Below are 15636 nucleotides of genomic sequence, written 5' to 3'. Positions count from 1 at the left end.
GAGATTGGGGGCAGGAGGAGAAGGGGATGACAGAGGATGAGATGGCTGGATGGCATCACTGACTCTATAGACATGAGTCTCAGTGAACTCCGGGAGTTGGTGATGGACAGAGAGGCCTGGCTTGCTGCGATTCATGGGGTCGAAAAGAGTCGGACACGACTGAGCAACTGATCTGATCTGAAGGGGGTTATATGTTATTCATCATTTTATCTGAGACCTCTATGTTCTTTCTGCTTTCTCTTGTCCCCACATGTGCAAAACATTGACATTATTGCTTTCAACAAAATCCGGGCCCTGGCTCTCGGCCTGAGTGTGTTAAGCCCTGCAGCCAGTAAAGACCAAGATTCCAAACACACACACACACACACACACACACACACACACCACTCATTTATTCTCTGGCAGCAGTTCATCAATGCCATTTCGAAAGAAACTTGATTTTCCTAGTGATTCTAAATATTGAGATTCTAGGGGCATCTGGGAACATTATTCCTCCCCAATTCCTCTGATTCTACAACTTCTCTCATGTCTCCACCGAAGTGACCTAAGACAAAGTAGTTTTTAGTAAAAGAGCAGGTTTCTCAGTGAAGTATTAACTGCCCTCATGGGCAGATTACTTTGGAACGTTCTCCAGCTTAGTCCTCTTCTAAGTCCTCCCCTATTTGCAGATCTCCCTCTGGTCTTAGCCCCTCCCTGAAGCCTCTCTCTGATTGAGGGCTCCCACATCTCCCTCTCTAGCCCTTGTTGCTCGTATATCAGCATGGCTTAGACATCATCACTGAGTAACACACACAAACTCACATACTGGCTTAAAAACAGAAGCGATGACTTACCCGAGTGTAACTGTTGAGTTCCCTGAGTCCTCCAGTTTACCCAGGAAAGGGTGTCTTCTGTGTTCTTTCGAGTAAATCTCTCCTGCTTTGACCCGCTGAGGCTGTGAGTCCCTCCTGCACGTTCCATCAAAGCCTGTGGCTATGGCCTGGTTGCCATCCCAGGCCAGTTTCCTCTCCCGTGTCAGCTCTGGTCCAGGAGCAGACTGGGTTCAGCCCAACAACCTCCTATACCCAGAAGAGACCAAAATGAGGAAACTCCCTCCATCCTCTAAATCCCCATGTCTTCCCTAGAAACTTCCCTGAAACTCTGTTCTTATTACTGCAGCCTCTTCTCCAGGTCTTGGGTACAGGTTGTGGGGGCAGGGTTGGGCCATCTGAGGGACAAATAAGGGCTGTACTGAGGTGGAACCGCCCCCATCACTGACTTAATGACTTTGAACAATCTTGAACTCTCCTCTCTCTTTCCTCAAGATGACTTGTCACTTCCTTTAGGAGTGGGCTGGGCAATGCACAGTGGCCCATAACTCTCTCTTCCTTTCTCAGGCAAGACTGAATACTAGGGAGATTTCAGCTGATGCTATCAGGATGGCACCCCAGTTTCCAAACAAAAACACATGGAGGCTACTTCCCTTTTGTTGTTCATTCCATTGAGAGGTAGAGCCTTATCTCTTCACCTCTCTGCACTTGAGCCTGGCCAAATGGTTGGCTTTGGCTAATAAGAAAAGTTATGACCAACCTAGACAGCATATTAAAAAGCAGAGACATTACTTTGCCAACAAGGTCCATCTAGTCATAGCTATGTATCCAGTAGTCATGTACGGATGCGAGAGTTGGACTATAAAGAAAGCTGAGTGCAGAAGAATTGATGCTTTTGAACTGTGGTGTTGGAGAAGACTCTTGAGAGTCCCTTGGACTGCAAGGAGATCCAACCACTCCATCCTAAAGGAGATCAGTCCTGAATATTCAGTGGAAGGACTGACGTTGAAGCTGAAACTCCAATACTTTGGCTACCTGATGTGAAGAGCTGACTCATTTGAAAAGACCCTGATGCTGGGAAAGATTGAAGACGACAGAGGATGAGATGGTTGGATGGCATCACCGACACAATGGACATGAGTTTGAGTAGACTCTGGGAGTTGGTGATGGACAGGGAGACCTGGCATGCTGAAGTCCGTGGGGTCACAAAGAGTCAGACATGACTGAGCGACTGGACTCAACTGGATGACACATTAGCAAAGGTGACACAAACAGAGGCTTGAAAAGAGCTGTGAACTGGGATCTACTCTCATTTGCTCCTCTTGGAACCCAGTGGCCAGTGAAAAGCCTGGGGTGGCCTACTGGATGCTGCAGACACGTGTCACAGTTGCCTCTGAGCCATAGTCAACTGCTAGATATGTGATGAAGCCATACATGTTCAGTCAGCTCCTGGCTGAACGGCCAGATGAGCTGAAGCCACATGGGTGTGCTGAGGCAGGACCAGCAGAAGCAGCACCTCGCCGAGCTCAGTTCAAGTTGCCAACACCCAGAATTGTGAACTACCCAGTGATTGTTTTCTTAGCCAAAACACACGTTTTGGGATTGTTACACATCAGTAGTTAACTGACCTATTAATGGAAGGGCAGAAGAGGGAATATAGACCTGATGGAATAAGCATCCACAGCTGATGGACTAAAGAAGATCTAAGGTCTTGAGCAACGACTGAGCGACTTCACTTTCACTTTTCACTTTCATGCATTGGAGAAGGAAATGGCAACCCACTCCAGTGTTCTTGCCTGGAGAATCCCAGGGACGCGGGAGCCTGGTGGGCTGCCGTCTACGGGGTCGCACAGAGTCAGACACGACTGAAACGACTTAACAGATAACAGTTAACAAGGTCTTTTTCAGATACTGAAGTTCTAAGATTCATTGAGAAGATCTCAATGTCAATAACAAGTAAAAGGCACATAATTTAAATTTACAATTTCAGACCACATCCGCTCTTCCCTCTGTTTTATATTATAAATCTCATAGATACACAATGTGTGACCATAAAGAACTATGACTGATAATCACTGCAGTGATCTCATTACTTACTGCTGCCAAGGCAGGGCCTTTTCTGAGTTGCGGACTTTGTAAATGTTTACTTCACATGATTCATGTCTCAATCTTGGATAAAAGCTATCTGCATCAGAAAAAAATGAGTTGAGACTTACGCATGAATTAATTTTTTAATAAAAAGATATTGAAATCACTTGCACAGTCACACACACCCATAAAAGACTGCAGCCACTGTAACACTAAAGGAAATTACCTCCAGGCTCCCATCCAGGACAATGCAATTTCAGCAACTAAGACAGAAGCCTTGAAAATAAGAGCTAACAATGGAAATGATGACAAACCCATAACGCCCATTGCTGAAGAGCGGCAAAGGAAGACCAGAGTGATAATGACACAGTGTGAATTCCAAGTGTTTTTACCTGGCACTGACGGCAAGTGACAGAACCTGCTTTCATAATGATAGTATAATTAAATCATCCATGGTTTATCCAAATGATTTCTGAAAGCCAGGAAAGAAAATAGCGCAATTGGATTTTGGAGAAGATTCCCTTTGGCTGAGGTTTCTGTTTCGTGCCCACAAGTCAGAGATTTCTAATAGATGGGACACGGCCCTGCCCTGGTTTACACATCTGGCATCCACCTTAAGTCACATGTGGGGAGACGCAGGAGAGGGGGAGACGCAGGAGGGAGGCAGACGAAGCTTTGTACATCAGTCACGCTGAGGACTGTGGGTCTACAGCTCTGGGAAAATGTCCTCTTTCAACTCTGCGATCAGTGCTTTCCCCTCCTGCGGCTGTGACACAGTTTTCTCTTTGAAGCACAGAGACATCAGGAGACTGTTGGTGGTTCTCGTCTCCATTTACGCTCCCCCTACCCTCCTCCACTTGCCGTCCTCCACACCCCGCCCCCAGCCCACCTCCTGGGCCTCAAAGAGAGTCCTCCTCCAGACACGCATGGCTGACCCATCACGAGGCACGGCCACCCTTACTCATTACAGAACATTCTCTCTTCTTATCTTGCCTTTTTTTAGCCTGAAGGACAAAGACGGAGAGAGGAGTCTTGATTTTCCTTGTTAGTCTGCTCCAGCTGGCAGCCTTGCCAATCTCTAATATCAGTTGTGATGTGACAGTTATTTTTTTTTTAACTCTAGCATCTCATTTTATGCAATTTTATGGGTAACAGGATGGGAATTCAGCTTAGAAAACTTTTGACAAACAATCATTCAACAATAAAAATGAGGACAAAAAGGATGACTATGACAAGCAAAATAAAACAGCCCCTGCTATGCCAAGAATGTACACTAATCATGTGTCCAAGGGACACGCTTCTTATCTGTTTAATAATGACCTGGAACCTCCTTCTCATCACATCTCTCTTGGGCTCTGTAGTCGCCCAAAGCTGACTCATGTCTGAATTTAGAACAGTGGACACCCAGAGCCTCAGACTCTGAGCTTCAGAAGGGACCTCAGTGTGCATTCTGGTTGATTGGGTCCACCGCGTCCCCCACACATGTTGGGAGTTAGAGAAACAAGAATGAAGAGGGTTATGGGTTGAACTGCATCCCCTGAAAAGATATGTCAAAGCCTTAATCCCCGGCACTTGTGGACACACCCTTATTTGGAAATAGGGTCTCTGCAGATGTAATCAAGTTTCAGATGAGGTCATTAGGGTGGCCCCAATCCAATACAACTGCTGTCCTTCCCAGAGGAGGAGGGATCCTGGGACAGACACAGGAGAGGAGAACACCATGTAACAGATGGAGGCAGAACGCGAAGGGCTGCAGCTGTGAGCTTAGAGAGCCAAGGACTGCTGGCAACCCATCCGAATCCAGCAAGAGGCAAGGAAAGATGCTCCCCACCAGGTTTCAGAAGGAGCCTGACCGTGCCGATACCTTGATTTCAGACTTCAGCCTCCAAAATGGTGAGATGAGTGAGACATCTCTGTTGTTTCAAGCCACGTGGTTTGTGACGCTTGTTTCAGCAGCCCTAGCAAATGGATACTTGGAGAAGGAAATGGCAACCCACTCCAGTGTTCTTGCCTGGAGAATCCCAGGGACAGGGAAGCCTGGTGGGCTGCCGTCTCTGGGGTCGCACAGAGTCGGACACGACTGAATCGACTTAGCAGCAGACTTAGCAGCAGGAAATGGATACAGAGAGTTAGGCAAACTGCCCATGATCCCAGGGTGAGTGATGCCTGAGGACACACCAGAGCACAACCCTTGTGAGTCCCACTGCAGAGTCAGTCCACTGTCCTGGCCTTTATTCCTCTGAGGCATCACAGCTGAGTTGTACGCACATGTGTTCTCTTACATCTTGTTTTTGTTCCGGATTTCTATAATTTCCCTCAAACAGACTTCCCTCACCTCTCCCTTTTTTTGTTTTGAAAAACTTGAAACAGAAAAGTTGAAAGAATAACTCAAGGAACACACATATTTCCTACACCTAGACTCACCAATTAACATTTTGCCATGTTTGTTTCTTTCTCTCCATGTTTTGGGAGCCCTTATCTTGAGCCCCTTGAAAGTTGCAGCTCTCAGGACATTTCACACCTAGAATATTTCAGCACGAATCTCCTGAATTCTGAATTCTCCTGACCAAAGACATCCTCCTTCATAATGCTCAGAGGCAAGGAATTTAGCATCAAAAGGATAATCAAACACAGATTATATTAAAGTTTCTCCAATTTGCCCCCAAATGTCTTTTATAGATATTTTTTCCTTCCTCCCCTCCCTTTCCCTCCACTCTCTCCTCTTCCTTCAGTGTCCTTCAGCACCATATCCCCCAGCTGCCAGGTCTCTTTGGTCTCTCTTAATTTATAACATTTACCCACCTAGGTTTTTTTCCCTTTTTGGTCTGGCTTTCATAATGTTGACATTTTTGAAGAGTCCAAGCCGATTGCCTAACAGAATGTCCCACCATCTGGATTTGTCTGCTTGTTTCCTCATGATCAGATTCAAGTTAACCATTTTCTGGTACGAATATTCCCAGGTGAGGCCATGCACTTTCCACGGCATCTCAGGGAGAACCTCGAGGCAGTCAATAACTACTGTGGCTGCAGATGCTGGGTTCACTGGTGATGGTGGGGCCTGTCTGGTCTCCCCACTGGAAAGGTACCATTCTTTTCCTGTTGTCATTAATGAATTGTCTGTGGGGGATATTTGAGAGAAGACTTGTCCTTAACTACTTAATACAGTACATCCAGAGTTAACAACAAATGCTGACTTGGTATTAGATGTCACTCCACAACTGAAATGCAATACCTAACACGCCCTGCTTGATTTACCACATGTTTTTCGTTAAGAGTTGAAGGGGGAGTTAAGGTTAAAACTAATCCTCCTCCTTTACAAACTGCCTGCCTACGGAAATCTGATGGTCATTCTCATAGTTTCACCAGCACTTACAATATTATCCAGGTATTGGCCTCAGGCAAGATTTCTGACTATCTAAAATTGACATTGAAAGTTAAGAAGACATACCCCCTCAAAAGTTAACTATATCAAATAGTTAACTTGTTGCTGCCGCTGCTGCTAAGTCGCTTCAGTCGTGTCCGACTCTGTGCGACCCCATGGACTGCAGCCTACCAGGCTTCTCCGTCCATGGGATTCTCCAGGCAAGAACACTGGAGTGGGTTGCCATTTCCTTCTCCAATGCACGAAAGCGAAAAGTGAAGTCGATCAGTAGTGCCCAACTCTTCATGACCCCATGGATTGCAGCCTACCAGGCTCCTCCGTCCATGGGATTTTCCAGGCAAGAGCACTGGAGTGGGGTGCCACTGCTTTCTCCCCGCTAACTTGTTAGGTAACCTCAATGCTCAAACCTGAAAATTACGTTAGGTAAATGAAAAATTTCTCAGCCCATCAGTATTGCAATAGTCCAAGTATCACGGATAATACAGATCTTACGTGCTTACACTTGGCAGCGTGGTATTTTCCTTGTTGGCTATCACACAGGACACGAACTTGAGAAAGCAGGACAAAAATAGATCTCCAAAGCCATGTCAATCATCTTTGAGAGGTCAAAACTCCTCATGGCTTTAATAGAAAGTTACTGCTGTGATAAGTAGTATAAAAGAAAAACACACCTACGTCTCTGCATGAATATTAAGCAAGGTGATTACGAGACATCAGCCACCAAGGCCACCCTCAGGGACTTCGTAAGCCACTAAAGTTTGGTTCTGCTGTGAATTCCTGTGGAGTTTTTTCTGCAGTGATTTCCCCCCTGGACTGCAGGTGCCATGAGAACAGGGGTTTGTTTGGTCCTGTTTGCCCTTCAGTATTCAGAACGGTGGGCTTCCCCTATGGCTCTGCGGTAAAGAATCTGCCTGCAATGAGGAGCCAGAGGAGACACAGGTTCAATCCCTGGGTCAGGAAGATCCCCTGGAGGAGGGCATGGTAACCCACTCCAGTATTCTTGCTTGGAGAATCCCTTGGACACAGGAGTCTGGTGGGCTACAATCCATAGGGTCGCAAAGAGTCGGACACAACTGAAGCAACTTAGCACGCACGCGTACTTTCAGCAAGAACAGTATCTGGGTGTCCAACAATTACTGGTTGAATGAAAGAATGACGCAAATAGTGCTCATCAGGTTAGGTCAATTCAACACTTCTAAGGAACCAATGAAACCTCGTGGACCTTTTATTCTCTTTTTTCCCTTAATTTATTTTTAATTGGAGGATAATTGCTTTACAATGTTGTGTTGATTTCTGCCATACAACATCATGAATCAGCTATAAGTATACATGTGTCCTCTCCCCCTTTGTTTTCTTTTAATTACAAAATTTGGTGCTAAGGTGTGGAAAGGGCCCTTTTTAGCTTCTCTATCTCAACTTCCAACAGCTTAGCTGGCCATTTCAGGGTGGACAGCATACCTCTATGTGCCAGACTGGGTCACAATTCTACCCCTTAAAGCCCATGTTTCTCTCTTTTTTAAAATACAAAATAGGAGCCAGAAAGGACATGGAATATTCCATCATCTCATCCTCTCTTGTGTGTTTATCTCCTTCCAATATATCCATTACTGGGTTGCTAAAGGTCATGGGAAGCCTGTGGATTATTAATAGAATACATAATTCGCTTAAATAACATTTTTTTTTCTCCACATGATTTTGTCTAAAAATATTGTGACATAAAATTTGTATTTATCTCCTTTAACATTTGAGAGTTAAGCAGAATAAATGATCTGCCCTATAAACGTAATTTCATTGTTGTTCACCTGCAGATGCTTTAGTTTCAAGGAAGCTGAATCAACCAGCGCACACGGTCACTTGAATCAGGACACTCCAGACACAGAGACGGGAGACAGTGCAGAGCCAAGGACAGAAGGGCCAGGATAGAGGCTCTCCTCTCGGGAGGAAGTGACAATAATAAAAATTTAAATATAAGAAGAATAGTAATAGTTTGTGCTTATTGCATGCTTATTACTTCTGTTTACAACAGCCCTTTGGCTATTATTTCCGTTGAAGAGAGGAGAAAATTAAAGCTTAGCAAGGTGGTGACTTGACTGCAGTAATGAGTGAGCAAGAATTTGAATCCTCTGACTTCAGAGCCTCTTACTTCACCACACACAGGGCTGCTTCCAAATGCACAGTAGAAGAGCCTGCTATTTACAAGTGTTGTCTTGCAAATTTTCCGGGAAATCTTTGATCATTTTTTAAAGCATTTTTGCTGGAAGGAATCCTGTAAGATCACTGCCCCAGAGTTCAGATAGGGAAATCCCGATAGTATTCTTCTTAAATCTAATACCTTTTGATATTATTCAGCCCTTTTATCATCTTTGTCATTCTCCTTGAGTCCCTCTTCAAAGATGATACATTCCCTAAAATTATGGATATAGCTCAACTCCTGAGAGGCATCCATTTGCAAATAGATGAAAAGCTTTGCCACTGTAGGTGAGATGAACAAGGTAGACTGACAACGTGGCAGGTTAAACATTCCATTACCACTGACCTGCTCAGACACACAGACACAATGGCTCACTCTCCTGTCCCCTGGTGAAAAATCAGGGGAGAAAAGGGGCCCATATATACCAAGGTTACTTTTTAATCCAATACCTGGAAAGAAGTAGAAGGTTTACTATCATCAAGCTTAATCTTATCTAAACTTCTGAAGATTTTATACAGAGGGGTGAAGGTTGAGGGGATGGGGATGGGAATCCTTCTAAAACCAGTATTCATGTTGGCAACAGCAGCTCTCCAAAGCTACAGTTCAAATTCTGCAGCACTGTGGGCACTATTTTTTTCTCTTATACCCACCCCCCTCCACATTCCCCCAGACACATACTAGAAAAACATTCAAAGCCAGTTTTTAAATGCAAGCATACATTTTTTCTTTCTCGCAAATTAGTTTCCCCTTAATGTAGGTATTGTTAAACCACTGACAGGCAAACAGCAAGAATGCCTTTACATGAGTATCTCTTTCTTCCAACACCAGCACAAATATAACCATCCTCACAAAGGCTACTAGCCGTTTAGGTTTCAAGGACCAATAAATGAATGCACACAAGAAAATTTGGATGATGCTAGGTTGCCAAGTTTTATTTTGCAATGAAAGAAAACAATAATATATATTATCCTCATGTCTTCATGAAGTGAAGGACATCACAGGAAAAAGAATGTCAATACATAATTTCGTGATAAATTAAGATTTTTTTAATCTTAAAATTAGCTTATGGAGTTTTGTTTTCTTTCTCACTCTGCCACAAGTCAGTGAAAATTTTATTAGAGACTAGCACTGGTCCTGAGACCAACATTTGGGGGCCACCGATCTAAGAGAGGTCTTTCCTGGTAAAATCTTCCTCCTCCACCACTGGGCAGAACTAATCCCCTTCTTTCTCCTCAAGGATTTTGTGAATACTTCTGCTATCTCACATGATTTCATAATTGTTCCTGTTAATATTTACCTAGCAGCTAGACCACAAGTTTTTAAAGGTACAAAGTTGTGTCTTAGCTTTTTATCCAATTAGAGAACATAGCACAAAGCCTAGAACACTCTAAGAGAATTTAACAAATCAATTTGTACCTAAATCAGTCAAAGCTAAAGAGAAAATTCTCTCCCTAGACCAAACTGATCATCTCATTTGCAAACTGGCGTACCACAAAGTCCTGGAGGGAGGTCACAGAGATGTACAAGAAGTCATAGCAACACTCAAATACCACGGGCACACAGCGATGGTTTGCAAATTTTAATTGAAGTTCAACACCACTGTTCTGAAAAACAATCTCAGGAAAGAAATCGGTTTGGGGCTATGTTTAAACATGGAGAGTGACATCAATTTATACCTCAAATGAAAATGGAATTTCCAGATACAGAATAGAGTTAAGAATCGAGAGGTGGGGCAATAGTCCGCAGCAGTTCAGATCCTCTCTGCTCATTTGTCCAGGTGGTTTATTGGTGAGTCATGGATCTGAGGTCTGAATACCAAACACTGAGCCGGCAGTTTCCTGAATCCAGGAAAACAACACGCCCTAATTTATTACCCTGACAAAATGTGGCCACAGATCAGCAATGCAGTAAAATATATGTTCCATAAAAATATCTTTATAGATTTTCTCATTACACTAACAAATGAGGGGTGGAATCACCTTATGGAGGGGGGAAGGCAGAATCACTAAAAACTTCCATATACCCATATCTCCCATGAAGCAAAGAGTATAAAAAGTGGGAGGAATTACAATTACTATCAATTGTTTCTTGCACTACCAAAGTCAGAGGCTATCAGCCTGTATAGTGTCATGTTAGCTATTACTCTCCACTTCTTAGTGGGACCCGACAGTTAGATCATTTAGTGTTGTCTTATGGATTAAAATCAAGTTTACTTTTAGCAGCGATTAAATAGTTATGAGGCAATACAAAGCTTTATGGTTGGAACTGTGGCAGCATTGGCAACTTGTAAGCAGGATCAGAGGAAGAAAACTGAAGCCCAGAGCCTCCTCACTTGCTGTGCTCATTCACCTGTTCTTCAAGCTGAAAAGGGGGAAAAAAAAAATGAAAGCCACTCTGGGGACCAAACTTGAGCATATCCAGAGCCAGTGCTTTTGTAGAAGCAACATCCTGCAGGCTCAGTATGCTATTTCCTCCCTGCGAGTGGCGGCTTCCAAGATGGCCTCCAGCGATCCTATCCCTGGGACTCACGCCCTTGTGGACTCCTTTCCCTTTACCAGGGTTGGTTTGTGTGACTGGTGGAAGACGAGAGTGATCGTCACTTCTGAGATTAAGTTATAAAAGACTTTGCAGCTTTCAGACAGTTAGAGCCCCAGCAGACGGCTCGACTGCAACCCCACCAGCCCCCGAGCTAGAACTACCCAACTGAGCTGCTCCCAGACTTCTGACCCTCAGGAATCAACTGAGAAATTATGTGTTTGCTGGTTTAAGCTGCTAGTTTTGGAGGGGATTTGTTACCTGGCAATAGGTAAGTAGTACACCCACTGTGATCTCCGGCAAGTTAAATAAATTGAGCCTCTGCTTCCTCATCTATAAAGTGGGGGCTGACGTAAATAGAAATATATTTATAATTATTGTCCTTTGTTTTGGAATTTAGGACTGCCTTCAGAGATACATAAAATACAAGGCAGCATAAATTAAAAGAGGAGGGAGGATAGAAAAACAAGGGGAGGGAAAAAATAAGAAACAGGAAAGAGGCTAAGAAATTATATATTACACACAACTAAAATTGGGCCACAATTATGGATCTGAAACTTAGCATAACGCCTTCAACTTCCTCCTGCCTCTGCCAACCCCAGCACACCACACACACACACACAGGGTCATGTGTTAATTGCATTCAGAGTCCAAAAATTTAAAAAAGAAATTCAATTATTTAAGAGACATATAATTATCCTTAGAGCTAATGTGAATGAGAATTTTCCTTGGGCACTCCCTAAAGCAGATACTGCGTGGGGTACAAGCTGAGGTCTTCAAATGAGGGATAATTTAATGAAGTGGGATGATACACACAGTGTCTTGTATCAGGCTGGCCCATCGTCAGGCTTGTCCAACAGTGCCTGCTGTTAATACTACCATTCAGAGCAAAGTTTTATCAGTACTACAGCTCCCTTCCAAGAAAAGTTTGCTCTCCACAGACTTAAACTCTTGACTTGCCATTCTCATCAACATTAAAAATAGCCCATTTTCAGCCATGAACTTAATGGAAACAGTTGCAGGAAATCCTGGATATTCCAAATAGTTTCTCATCTTCCTTCCATTGCACTAAGAAGCTCAATGGACATAACTGTCTGCCCTCATGTTCACAAAGCTGTGGCCCTCCCTTTTAAACCCTTTCTTGTTATCTCACTACTAAGTCTTAATGTTTTCAGTAATGTCTCTTCCCATCTGATTTCTTTTATATTTTTGCTGCCACTGCCTAGCGCTGAGTTCTGACTCATTACTCCCAGATGTAGGCAAGAGCCCTGTATTAGTCAGTTCGGGCTGCTGTAACAAAAATATTGATACAATAGCCTGGTCAGCTTAAACAGGAGATGCTTATTTCAGTATTTCTCAGTTTTGGAGGCTGGGAAATCCAAGAGCAAAGTGCTGGTTGATTCTGCTCCCTGGTGAGGGTGTTCTTCTCTGGCTTGTAGAAGGCCTTCTCCATGTGTCCTCCCATGGCAGAGAGAGACAGAGAGGGAGAGAAAGCTCCCTGGTGTCTCTTCTTAGAAGGGAGCTAATCCCATTATGAGGGCCCCATCCTCATGACCTCATCTAAACCCAATCACCTCCTCAAGCCCTACCTCCTTAATCCATCTCACTAGGAGTTAGGGCTTCAAGATAAGAATCATGGGGGACATTTCAGTCCATATCAAGTCACAGTCTTTCCCAGCAGAGCCAAAATTCATGACTGTAAGAACACTTTTTCTGTTTTCTTTCATAAGGATTTAGTCAAGCATCAGCCTGGGTTCAGACTGCAGGATGAGAAAGCCTGACATCCTTGAAATTAAAGAACCTTCAAGAATCAAGACCCAACCTTCTGCCCCAACTCTAATTCCTGTACTTCACCCATCGTAGCTCCTCCACTCTCTTGCTCCCTCTTGTCTCTGAGCTTTCTCTGTACTGTGAAACCTAGGATGCAACACTGCCACCCCTTTTCTGCAACCAGTTCCATTCTTTAAACCTAGTTCAAATCCTAGCTGAGAACTGAGAGTCTGAGTTGGAAGGACTAAAGATCACTCTGCCCAACCTTTAATCTCATTCATGCATCTATCCACCAAACCAAGATTGATTTTGTACCTTCTGAGCCAAGTTAAAATGAACATGACAGATTCAGATCAGAAAGAAGTCACAAGTTGCACAGGGAGACTGGAATGCAAACGATTACAATGTAAATACAACGTTTAAGGCCTGAAGAAGTGCTTTGGGAGCACATTGTTTGACACTTGTCTGGATTCTATTTGAATACCTCCAGGGACAGGAAACTCAGGTAGCTCATTCCATTTCAGGAAACTATAACCATGTAAAATTACTACACTGAGTTTAAATCTAACTTCTACACACTTATTCTAGTGATGGTACTAGTGGTAAAGAACCCACCTGCCAATGCAGGAGACACGAGTCATGGGTTTGATCCCTGGGTCGGAAAGATTCCCTGGAGAAGGAAATGGCAACCCACTCCAGTATTCTTGCCTGGAGAATCCCATGGACGGAGGAGCTTGGTGGGCTACAGTCCATGGAGTCGCAAAGAGTAGGACATTACTAAAGCAATTTAGCAGTTTAAGACTCCAAAGGTTTCAAAGATAAATCTAGATTTCTTTTCATATGTCTGTCAATTAGGTATTTGAAGATCACACCATAAATATCCCCAAACTTCTTATACTTTCTGATTCTAGGCTCTTCACCCTGTTGGCTCTCTCCTTTGGCTCCACTGAAGATTTTTTACACCCTTCAAAATCTCCAGGGGATTTACCAAGGATTTACCAAGGCGAGCCCCTCCTTTGTTCTCATCTTAATGCAACCTAAGATCACATTGCCCTTTTGTGGAGGGAAGGAGGTGACCTTATTCCTTCTCGTGGATGATCAAAATCTTTTTTTCTCCCTCATTAATCTAAGTGACCTCTCCTCTTAAATGACTCATATTGGGGCTTGTTCATGCTATCTTGTATTATCAGCTAATTTTTTTTGACAGAATACCAAACAATATTTACCATTGACAGTAGTATAGGACAACAAATAATGTACAAATTGGGGAATAAACACAACAGAGCCGGCAGATACCCCACACATGCCCGAACAGCAAGGTACAAAGGAAGTGCAGACTTCTCCAACGAGGCCTCAGTCCTGCCCAGGTGACCTGAACAGGCAGCCAGGGGCTGTCACACATGAGCGAGTCCACACGGAAGGGCAACGGGACAGCCATTGGAGGCTGACTAAGACAGACCCCAAAATGCTGCACAGAACCGAAATCACATGTAACGTGTAAGCTCCATACCAACTTGGGGAGCAGAGCACAGTCCTCGGGGAGAACCAGAGGCATCCCTCACTTGTAGCCACGCTTTGAAGCAGCTCTTTTACACGAAGACATAACGGCAAAATCAGCAGTATTTTCTATCTTCCTAGTTTACGTACAGACCATCGTTACTCATCAGAAGCAAATACTGGAGGAAATCTGAGGCCCTGGCACTGTGACCACGGCAGATGTGTGGGACTTACTCTCTTCTCTGTTAAGAAAAGGGGAAAGCCCATTTTCATTGTGTCTGAGCAGTGTCACCAGCCGTTGATGGCAATGGGTCTGGGACCCCAGACCCTGCCCAGGGCCATGTTACTGAAGAACTTCATACATTTTAACAAACATTCCAGTCTTTTCCCTTCAACTTTCCTATACTCTGGCAAAGCTTACATTTCTAATATTTAGCATTAAAAAAAAACCTGTGCCCGCAAGAAACAGTAAGTGAAAGTATATCTCCCACACCGACCGTGACCCCAAAACTCGCCCCATAGAAGCACCCCCAGAGTGGTGACGGTTCTCTCCGTGATTGGAATGAGGGGGGGTCAACACCTGGGGTTAAGATCCCCGTCTAGACAGAAAGTAGGCATTCAGGTCACAAGTTGGGAGAAAATTTCATAGGAGGGAGAAAAAACAAAAAGGTAAAAACAAAACCCAAGTCCCTCACCACGTGGGCCTTTTACCCAAACAAAGGTAGGAGGGGATGGGCCAAGGGAGGCTGGGGACCACTGCTGCGGTGGCGCTCGAGTGCATCAGAGCAAAGTCCTCCTAGGGAATGTCCTCGGTGTCCGAGCCTGCCTGCCGATGGGCTTGGCCACACCTGCACTGTTTGACAGCAAACACAGCCCAGCACCACAAGGGGATGGGGGCTATAGAGGCCCGCCCCCCCCCCCACCCACCAAGAGGCAGCTGCCACTCTGAAGGCCCCCTTCTGCTGTTGGTGTCCTCTCCAGTCGTGTCCTCTGGTGTCCTCTGAGGGTCATCCATCTCCAGCTGTGCTGGGGCATCTGTTTCATTAATGGGTTGTCCATCAAACCTAAACTGAATCCATCTCATGGACAAGCCCTGGCTCTGGCAGGAGGCCTTCATCAGCTTGCAGAATAGTGTGTGTATCTTGATCTTAAACTGGACCCTGGAGCCAACTTGCCCGGCCACCTTCAGGTTGATGTGGTCCTTCTCCATCTTCACTCCCTCCTGGGGCTTCTCCTTCGGACATGGCTGCACTCGGAGGGCAGCGGGACAGCAGGCAGCCCCTGGGGTGAGCAACTCACACTCTTGGCCTGCTGCTCTCCCACCGCAACCGCCTCAGCTAATTTTTTAATGTATAAATCTGCTG

At 44.6% G+C, this 15636-nt stretch overlaps 1 long non-coding RNA gene across 1 annotated transcript; it reads left to right on the top strand.

The window, feature by feature from the left end:
- Positions 1-4594: 4594 nt before the first annotated feature.
- On the top strand, positions 4595-8245 carry LOC104983953. Its single transcript, XR_824698.1, has 3 exons — positions 4595-4790; positions 5858-5979; positions 8088-8245. It is a non-coding gene; the product is annotated as an uncharacterized LOC104983953 (long non-coding RNA).
- The last annotated feature ends 7391 nt before the right edge of the window (positions 8246-15636 follow it).

Source organism: Bison bison, unplaced genomic scaffold (genome assembly GCF_000754665.1).
Source record: "Bison bison bison isolate TAMUID 2011002044 unplaced genomic scaffold, Bison_UMD1.0 scf7180017863702, whole genome shotgun sequence".
Taxonomy (NCBI): domain Eukaryota; kingdom Metazoa; phylum Chordata; class Mammalia; order Artiodactyla; family Bovidae; genus Bison; species Bison bison.
This window is presented reverse-complemented; position numbering and strand designations above follow the sequence as displayed.